The following is a 10,878-nucleotide window of genomic DNA, read 5'->3' on the forward strand; positions in this document are numbered from 1 at the left end:
TTTCTTTTTTTTTTTTTTTAATTGTTTTTTTTTTTTTCAACGTTTATTTATTTTTTTGGGGACAGAGAGAGACAGAGCATGAACGGGGGAGGGGCAGAGAGAGAGGGAGACACAGAATCGGAAACAGGCTCCAGGCTCTGAGCCATCAGCCCAGAGCCCGACGCGGGGCTCGAACTCACGGACCGCGAGATCGTGACCTGGCTGAAGTCGGACGCTTAACCGACTGCGCCACCCAGGCGCCCCACTGTCATGGTTTTCTATGCGATATCAGACTGGAAGAGTGGAAAGCTATAGCTACTGTCTCTCAACCTCTTTATCCACCCTTGCATAAAGATAAAAAACATTTTTTTCTTTTCTAAGCACATATATGCATATATATGCCCAATAAATTAAGTGTCATCTGAAATTGAGGGAAATTGGGAGCAACCTTTAGCAAAACACAGTGGAGAGCCACTAGATGGTGCTTCAACTTAATTCTTTTAACATTTTGAAGCAAGCTAAAATCTAAATTCAGACAGTAATCCTTTCTTTAATTTTTCCAGACAACTGCCTGTCCATTTACGAATTCTTTACGTCTACTTGGGTAATTGGGGGACAATTACAGAAGGAAGGAAAAATTGTTAAAATTAAGGAGAAAAAAAATTTTGGGTTCTAAAACTTGAATTGCACTACTCTTGCCACTTAATTTTAGTAGAAACATTTTTTTTTTTATTAAACGAGATAAGGGTGGATATTAGTCTCATTTCAGGAAAAAGGACATGTGAGAATCTCTTGGTGGTTAAACCAAGATTAGTACTTACTTATTTCTTAAATGGGGTCTTGAGCCTTGATCACTAAAGAGCAAACATCTGCTTGTTAGTGTTAATAGCAGCAGATGGCTGGGACTACAAATAAAATTAGCTGGCCTTTTCTACTTCTTGTGTCCAACCCCATGTCTCATCTCCCATGACTTTTTAGAGGCCTATGTGGTATTCTAAAGCTGGAAGGAAGCTACAGATAAGTAGGCTGACTTCCTTGTTTTACAAAACAGGAAACTAAGGCACTCAGAGTTAAGTAACTGTTGGGTGTCACTAAGAAGCCAGCTGGAGTGTGAACTTGATTTGCTTGCTGATGAGAGCGCCCATAATGTGGACTTTACACTTTGTTTTATTTGGAGTGAGAGTTGGGGTTCAAGAGGGAATTTATGGGAGTATTAAAAAAGATGACAAAATGAAAAAGTGAAATAACACATGAAATACTCATGAGATTAATTGCTATCTTCAAGGAAGGACTGCATGCTACTATTAAAAATTGAGTGTCACCACATGCCAAGGATATCTATCACATCTGCACTTTGAGAATACAAGCACAATGGATAAATTTTTAAAATTGCTTGTTTAAATCATACTTCAGTCCTTTCTATAATCTGGAAGCAAGAGAAGAGGCAGAAGAGGAAATTGTGGTTTTTTTGTTCAGAGAAAATCTTGTTTAGGGAAATACACCAACAGTTTGAGAAGGAAAGGTAAAGCTCAGCTTGTGGAATGCATTGGGGATACCAAAATAATGGGAACTAAAATGATCAGCATAATTTTTTTAAAAGTGTTTTGGGGCTCTAGTGATTGGAATTTGGACAGGCCCTTGAGGAATCAGGTAAATGAAGAAGTAGACTAGGTCTTAGATACAAAAAGAGAGTTGGTGGGTCATAAATTTTCCATGATGAGGTAGATAAAGAATTTTAGAATGAAGGATGCCTCTCTGTTAACATTTAGTTAAAGTCTGTTATAAACAACAGCCTTTATGTGATTAATGGTGATTTAGAAGTGAAGGAAGAAGGAACTCTACCCACATCCTGGGGAAAACAGTATATAGAAGGCAGCAGTTGGCAGGACTGGTGATGAGAAACGAAGGGTGACCAAGAAACTGGTCTGGGATTTAAAATTTAAAGTGAGAGATGACAAGAAGCCAGCAAGGAAAGGCAGATCATTAAAGTCCAGTACTGATGCTGTAATAGAGGTATGTACCCAGTGCCATGGCAATCAAAGGAAGGAATACTCAATTCTGACTGAATGTGTGGGCTGTAGGTCAGGAAAAGCATTGGGTGAATTAGGAGGCTTTCAGCTGCAATAAACAGAAAGCAGTATTCTGACTTAATCAAAAAAGACCTTTATTATTTTATAGAAAAAGGCATCCAGGAGTAGAACCAACTTCAAGCCTAGTTGTTTCAATAGTTGTATGAAATCTTGAAAGGCCTAGATTTTATGCTCATCTGTGCTCTGCCATCGTCAGTGTTTGCTTCATCCTCAGGTTGGAAGTGAGAAGATGGCAGCCACCCCAAGACCATACATCATGTCCAGAGGAAGAGGGCTGACCTCCTCTTCCTCAAATCCCATCTTACTCATGAGGATGAACAGCCTTCCCCAGCCCCCACCCGCATTTGTTTCCTCTCTTGTCTGATTGGCCAAGACCACAGGGCAATTCTTTATCCAATCTCTGGCAAAGAGACTGAGATCATGCTTATGATGATTAGGTCTTTTGTGCAGCTGGGCTAAAGTCAGCACCTTTCACGTGGCACATATTTTAGTCAGAGAGGAATGAATAGAGACCTGAACAAAACCTGGAACTTTAGTAAGGAAGCAGAACTGGAGAATGCCTGGAAAGCCTTAGTGAAGAAGATGGTAACAGTCAAGCTGAGTTCTAAAAGATGCACAGGAATGCTGTAGGTGGACAAGGGCAGGGAAGAAAGTCATGATAGGAGAGAAGACAATATGGATGAATGAAGGCAGGGGGCTGTGACAGAGCATGTCTCAGGGCAATGGGGAAACTGTATCATCCCATACAAGTCCTACATATCAGAAAGTCATCTGGGGACACAAGACTGCTATTCTATTGAGAATGCCAGGAGCGTTTTGCAGATCAAGCAAATCTTGATGAATTTATAACATTTTCTGAACAGAATGTCCAAATCTTCTGACTGATTCACCCAACACTGATTTTAAGATCAAGTAAGGAGCCAAGAACATTGGCTTATACACAGTGGAGAACCAAAGAGAGGCAGGGGAGCTCAGCCTAGAGAGGCAGTGGGTTGGCGGGATGATGTCACTCATCTCCAAAGGGCGGGACTCAGCTTCTAAGCAGGGTAAAGCCTGCAAAGTTGAGCTACTTCTCCTTATTTTGGTTTCCTCTAATTAAATAAGGAAATAATTCTTGCTCTTAACCCAGCTGAAGAGAGGGTTTTGAGGATAGTCTTTATAAATTTATGAACGTCCTTGGGGAAAATGCTATAGAAACACAAAGCCTTGTTATTCATCCCTGTTTTCAAATGTCTTTTATACACACATAGAAATGTTAAAAAAAAAAAAAGTTCACAGTGTGTTCTGCTCTAAAACATCTCTCCTACCTAAAATACAAAAACCCCACACACAGACAGCCACAGACATAGATTTCCTTTTCCAGTTATGTCCTCTACCTTGAAGTTCCCATACATTGAGGAGAGAGCTCCGTAGCGTATGGCAATCACTAGAGAGGGGGGAAGTGATCATCTCTGCACAGGTAGTGGGGAGGCCATGGGACTAATCAAGACAATTTGAAAATTTAACAAGAGGGCGAGAAAAAAATGTACACAGTCTCCAAATCAGAAGAAATTAATTTAAACAAGATACACTAAGACAAAAAGATTTGTGAAGGCCCACCAAATGTTAAGATTCTTTAGGAGCAGAGAAATGAATCGCTTTCCAAATTGCTGTCGTGATTTGCCTGTTAATAAGAATGTGATCCTCCTGGGAAAATGAGGTTATTTATGACATTAATTATTTACTCTTGTGCCTTAACATGATGAAAATGCTTGAGTACATCACATCTTGTTAGTTTCTTTTTTTATAATTTTTAATAATTTTTAAAAATGTTTTTATTTTATTTTTGAGACAGAGAGACAGAGCACAAATGGTGGAGGGACAGAGAAAGAGGGAGACACAGAATCCAAAGCAGGCTCCTAGCGCTAAGCTGTCAGCGCAGAACCCAACATGGGGCTCGAACCCATGAACCATGAGATCATGACCTGAGCTGAAGTTGGACACTTAACTGACTGAGCTTGCCCCCTTGCTAGTTTCTCTTGTATCTCATTACCTTTATGAAACACGTTATCTTTATGAAAAGAGAGAGCAACAGACCTATTGAGCAGGGTGGTTTGTAGCTAACACACGAGTTTTACTATGTTTCTGAAGGACATGTTGTCTACTCTGCTGCTTTCTGAGGCTCCATAGGGACCTCAGAACCTGAAGACAAAGCAGTTCTCCTTTATGGTTAGTGTGAAAATAGATCATGCAATTGCGAAGATTATTTTGTGTATTGCTAGCGATCATTGAAATGGACATAAGCATCTCTGTACACCTGGCTGAAGCCCTAGAGGCCAGACCAGGTTACGTATTTCATGTCTGACGACAGCAGCTTACAGTTTATTTACGGTTTATGCACTCCCAATTTGAGGCTTTTGGCCTGAGGACACCATCTACAACATAATACCTTAAAAGCAAAACAACAACAACAACAAAAACACCCAAAACCCTCTCCCACAGACTTTCCCGTATTCCATATTATGGAAAATCCCAACACAACACCATTTACAAGACATTTGAAAACGAAGGCGTGGCTCAAGATGTCTGCTCCAAGAAACTACAGTAAATGTCTTGGGACTAGAAAGAAAGATGAAACAACTAACATTCCAGCAAGAAGCATCTGTCTTTTGTAATTCTCTCCGAAGCAACATAAAATGTGCAGAGAAAGGCAGCCATTTCAATGGGGGCAAAGGAGGTCGGCTTTTTGTAACATTTTCCACCATTCCCTTGCAACTAAAACCCAAGTCCCATTACCTTCCAACTGCCTATCAAAGGAGGGTGTTTGCTGATGCAGCCCAAGGAGTCCTAATCACTATCCATGGCAGCCCCCGTGTCCTGGAGGATGATTAAATGGCGAAGCCTAGGGAGGAGCTGGATGTGAAACCTTATCTCTAAGCCAAACTCGCCTCGGGTATTTCAAATTTTTATTTTTATTTTATTTTATTTTTTTTACTTTTTTTCAGATTCCTATCCAAAACATGCTTTCTTTGGCAGCCTCCCCAGAGGACTGTGAAGTCATAGCGCATAAACTATCCAACTCCTACCTCTGCAGGATGGTGAAACAGACTCAAGACTTGCCAAGTGCAGCTGTTCTTAGGCAAGGGCTCTCTTTGGCCAGCAGAAACCAGCAGATACACAGGCAGTGCGCACGCACGCACCTGGAGGACCACAGAGCATCCATCTTCATGCTGTTGTCAAGCTTTCAGGAGACACCATCCATGTTCTTCTAGTCACTCCAGGATCTTTAGTTAACTTCTCACAGTCAGCATTGTTCTTTACAAGGAGATTGAATTTATTACTGCATTTTTTAAATGTATGGATACCAGATTAAGATAGTTCCACCCTACCTTTTGAATCTGATCTTCCACTGACTTGACTCCTCTTATTCCTATGTACATTGCCACTATCCAGCTTTTCCAGAAATTTGAAATTTCTCCTCATCCTTCATGGCTGCATTTTCTGCCTGGCTTGTGCTATTCTTCCTGTGATGAAGACGTTTAGCTCTCCCTGCCTTTAGAAAGACTGCTGTCTCTTCAATGCTACTGCATCTGTGAAACGTTACCATAGGTCATGTTCTGAACTAGACATTGCCCCACCATAGTACTTTTTTTTATAGTACTTTGTGAATTTTTAAGACCCTTGGCTTTACACATATTTGGGTACATGTGTCCCCACCACTGAATTATGAGATCCATGAGGGCAGATGTCCAGTCTCAACTATTTTTATATTTTCCAAAGGGCCTAGCACATCGTCTTTTACAGCATGAGTACTCAATAAATGTATGCTGAATTTGAATTTAAAAATTCAAAATAATAGGGGGAGGAGCCAAGATGGCGGAACAGCACGGAAGCTTTTTGTGTGTGTCTGGCCTCCATGAAATACAGTCAGACCAACACTAAAACATCCTACACACCTAGAAAACTGATTGGAAGATTAACACAACAATCTGCACAACCTGAGCCACAGAATTCAGCAGGTATGCGACACAAAGAGTTGAACTTGGGGAGCAAGAAGCCGTGAAAGGTAGGGAACCCCTTTTGTGGGCAGAGAGAGGACAGACACTGGGGAGGTGGGGAGCATATGGGAAAAGCACTCCTCCCCAAAAGCAGCTGGAGAGAAAGTGGAAAATTGGAAACAGCCACAGGGACTAAACTAAAAAGGGAGAAAGGAGAAAGGAGAGGGTTTAAATTCCATTAAGACTGTAAACAAGGGGAGTGCAAAGTCTGCAACTCTGCAGCTCGATACCCGGCGGTGCTCTGGTGGAAAAGGTGAATCCCCAGGAACAGAGTGGGGTCCAGGAGGTTCTTGGGCCACACAGGGAAAAGTGGTTCCACTGCTGGAAGGACATTTGGTAGAGCCTGTTGAAGCCACCTGGTCCCAGCAGACCCCGGAAGGCAGCCACATTCACTGGTGCTGGAGCAAGGTCATTGAGGGTGAAGCTCGGTGCCAGATGTGTGTTGTGATTTTCCATAATCCCTGAAATGCTGATGCTACACTGTCTTGCAATCTTTTTTGGGGGTGGGCTGGCACCTGGCTGCAGTCTCAGGGCACCAGCAACAGCAGGGTCCAGCAGGCGTTCCTGGGTGCAGCTGACATTTGGCCATTGCTCATTTGGCCATTGCTCGGTGAGACTCTCCCTCAGAGGATTGGAACGGGTCAAAGCTGCAGTCCTTCGGAAGAGGCCAGGGAAAACAGCCACATCTGAGACAAAAGTTGGGAGAGAGGTACAGCCTGGGGCCTGGTCATGGAGAGTGGAAAAGCAGGGAGTGGATGAGAGCTGAAGATGGAGGACCGGTGTGCAATTGCTGATCCAGGAGAACACACTGGGTAGCTGGGTGGCGCCATTTTCACCGCTGCCGCGCATGCGCACGCGCACCTACAAGCACTGCAACAATCCACCCCAGTAGGCTAGCAGCGCCATCTAGTGGAGAGCAGAGCTGTTACACCGAGCCCCGCCCAACTGGGCCAACTTCACTCTTCAAGAACACAAATGTCACCCCCAGCTTAATTTATGGACTGTAAAGAGGTATGTGGACTGACCTCTACGGGAAAATGAAACAATTTCAGTCCTACTTCAAACTGTTAGCAGGTTCATCTATTCAATTTTTTTTCTCTTTTTCCTTTTTCTCTTTTACAATTCTTTTCTTTTTCTTAAATACAGAAAGAAAAAAACCTCATTTTTATTTTCAATTCTTGTTAAAAATATCTGTCTTTAATTTTTACTACTATATTTTTAAATCTTGTGTAAATTTTTTCAAATTCTACTTTACTTCCATCATATTATTTTAGTCTACTTCAGTGTACTCACCTTTTTAAATTTTCAAACAATTTCCTTTTTCTTTTTTTCTCTTTTTCATTTCTTTTCTGTTTCTTGAATGCAGAACGAGAAAAACTTCATTTTTACTTTCAGTTTCTTTAAAAATATTTTTATTTAATTTTTATTACTATATTTTTTGCTTTTATGTCAATTTTTTCGAAGTCTATCTTACTCCCATCATTTTATTTCAGTCTACTACAGTGTATCCACTTTTTCAAATTTTCAAACGATTTCTTTTTTTCTTTTCTTTTTTTATCTTTTTTATCTTTTTTGTTTCTTTTCTTTTTTCTTAAATACAGAAAATTTAAAAAAATCATATTCTTTTAATTTTTATTAAAATATTTTTCTTTAATTTTTTCTACTATATTCTCTACTTTGTGTATATTTTTCAAATTCTATTTTACCCACATCATCTCATTTTAGTCTACTGTAATGTATTCATTTTTTCAATTTCTAAAATGATTTCCTTTTTTTTTCTTTTTTCTCCCTTCCACTTTTTTTTTCATTTCTCTAATCTGACAAGCCACTTTCAACACCCAGACCAAAACACAGCTAGGATCTAGCATCATCTATTCAATTTGTGTGTGTGTGTGTGTGTTTAATTTTTAATTTTAATATTTTTTTAATTTTAATTTTTTTAATTTCAATTTTTCTACCTCATTAACGCCCTTTCTCCCTTCAAAATGACAAAATGAAAGAATTCACCCAAAAGAAAGAGCACGAAGAAATGACAGCCAGGGATTTAACAAACACAGATACAAACAAGACGTCTGAACCAGAATTTAGAATCACGATAATAAGAATACTAGCTCGAGTCAAAAATAGATTAGAACACCCTTCTACAGAGATAAAAGAAGTAAAAAATAGCCAGAATGAAATTAAAAATGTTATAACTGAGCTGCAATCATGGATGGATGCAGCGGCGGCAAGGATGGACGAGACAAAGCAGATAATCAGTGATATAGAGGACAGACTTATGGAGAATAATGAAGCAGAAAAAAAAGAAGGAGATTAAGGCAAAAGAGCACGATTTAAGAATTAGAGAAATCAGTGACTCATTAAAAAGAAACAACATCAAAATCATAGGGGTCCCAGAGGAGGAAGAGAGAGAAATAGGGATAGGAGGGTTATGTGATCAAATCATAGCGGAAAACTCCTAACCTGGGGAAAGACACAGACAACAAAATCCAGGAAGCACAGAGGACTCCCATTAGATTCAACAAAAACTGACCATCAACAAAGTATATCATAGTCAATTCACAAATACTCAGGCAAGGAGAGAATCATGAAAGAAGCAAGGGAAAAAAACTCCCTAACCTACAAAGGAAGACAGATCAGGTTTGCAGCAGAGTCATGCACAGAAATGTGGCAGACCAGAAAGGAGCGGAGGATATATTCAATGTGCTGAATTCGAAAAAAATATGCAGCCAAGAATTTTTTATCCAGAAAGGTTGTCATTCAAAATTGAAGGAGAAATTAAAGTTTCCCAGGCGAACAAAAATTCAGAGATCGTGACCAATAAACCAGCTCTGCAAGAAATTTTAAGGGGGATTCTCTGAGGGGAGAAAAGATTAAAATAAATAAATATATATATATATATATATATATATATATATATATATATAAAAGGAACAAAAGATTGGAAAGGACCAGAGAACACCACCAGAAACTCCATCTCTACAAACATCATAATGGGAATAAATTCATATCTTTCAGTACTTACTCTAAACATCAATGGACTCAATGCTCCAATCAAAAGACATAGGGTAACAGAGTGGATAAGGAAATAAGATCTGTCTATATGCTGTTTACAAGAGACCCACTTTAGACCTAAAGACACCTACAGATTGAAAATAAAGGAATGGAGAAAATAAAGGAATGATCATGCTAATGGTCAACAAAAGAAAGCCAGAGTAGCCATACTTATATCAAACAATCTAGACTTCAAAATAAAGTCTGTATCAAGAGATGCAGAATGGCATTATATCATAATCAAGGGGTCGATAGACCAAGAAGACCTAACAATTGTAAACATCTATGCACCAAATCTGAGAGCATGCAAATATATAAATCAATTAATCACAAACATAAAGAAACTCATTGATAGTAATACCATAATAGTAGAAGACTTCAACACCCCACACAGCAATGGACACATCATCTAATCAAAAAATCAACAAGGAAACAATGGCTTTGAATGACACATTGGACCAGATGTACTTAACAGATATATTCAGAACATTTCATCCTAAAACAACAGAATATACATTCTTCTGCAGTGTATATGGAACGTTCTTCATAATAGACCATACACTAGGACACAAATCAGCCCTAAGTAAGTACAAAAAGATCGAGATCATACCGTGCATATTTTCAGACCACAATGCTATGGAACTCGAAATCAACCACAAGAAAAAATTTGGAAAGGTAACAAATACTTAGAGACTAAAGAACATCCTACTAAAGAATGAATGGGCTAACCAAGCAGTTAAAGGGGAAATTAAAAAGTATACGGAAGTCAATGAAAATGATAGTACCACAACCCAAAACCTCTGGGATGCAGCAAAGGCAGTCATAAGAGGAAAGTATATAGCAATCCAGGCCTTCCTAAAGAAGGAAGAAAGATCTCAGATACACAACCTAAACTTACGCCTTAAGGAGCTGGAAAAAGAACAGCAAATAAAACCCAAAAACAGAAGAAGAAAGGAAATAATAAAGATTAGAACAGAAATTAATGCTATCAAAACCAAGAAAAACAGTAGAACAGATCAATGAAACCAGAAGCTGGTTCTTTGAAAGAATTAACAAAATTGATAAACCACTAGCCAGTTTGATCAAGAAGAAAAAGGAAAGGACCCAAATAAGTAAAATCAAGAATGAAAAAGGAGAGATCACAACCAACACACCAGAAATACAAACAATAATGAGAGAATATTATGAGCAATTATATGCCAATAAAATAGGCAATCTGGAAGAAATGACAAATTCCTAGAAACATATACACTACCAAAACTGAAACAGGAAGAAATAGAACATTTGAACAGACCCATAACCAGTAAGGAAATGGAATTAGTAATCAAAAATCTCCCAAAAAACAAGAGTCCAGGACCAGATGGCTTCCAAGGGGAATTCTACCAAACATTTAAGGAAGAGTTAACACCTATTCTCTTGAAACTGTTCCAAAAAATAGAAATGGAAGGAAAACTTCCAAACTGTTTCTATGAAACCAGAATTACCTTGATTCCAAAACCAAATAGAGACCCCACTAAAAAGGAGAACTATAGACCAATTTCCCTGATGAACATGGATGCAAAAATCCTCAACAAAATATTAGCCAACTGTATCCAACAATACATTAAAAAAATTATTCACCATGACCAAGTGGGATTAATACCTGGGATGTAGGGCTGGTTCAATATCCACAAAACAATTAATGTGACTCATCACATCAATAAAAGAAAGGACAAGAA

Source organism: Lynx canadensis, chromosome C2 (genome assembly GCF_007474595.2).
Source record: "Lynx canadensis isolate LIC74 chromosome C2, mLynCan4.pri.v2, whole genome shotgun sequence".
NCBI classification, from domain to species: domain Eukaryota; kingdom Metazoa; phylum Chordata; class Mammalia; order Carnivora; family Felidae; genus Lynx; species Lynx canadensis.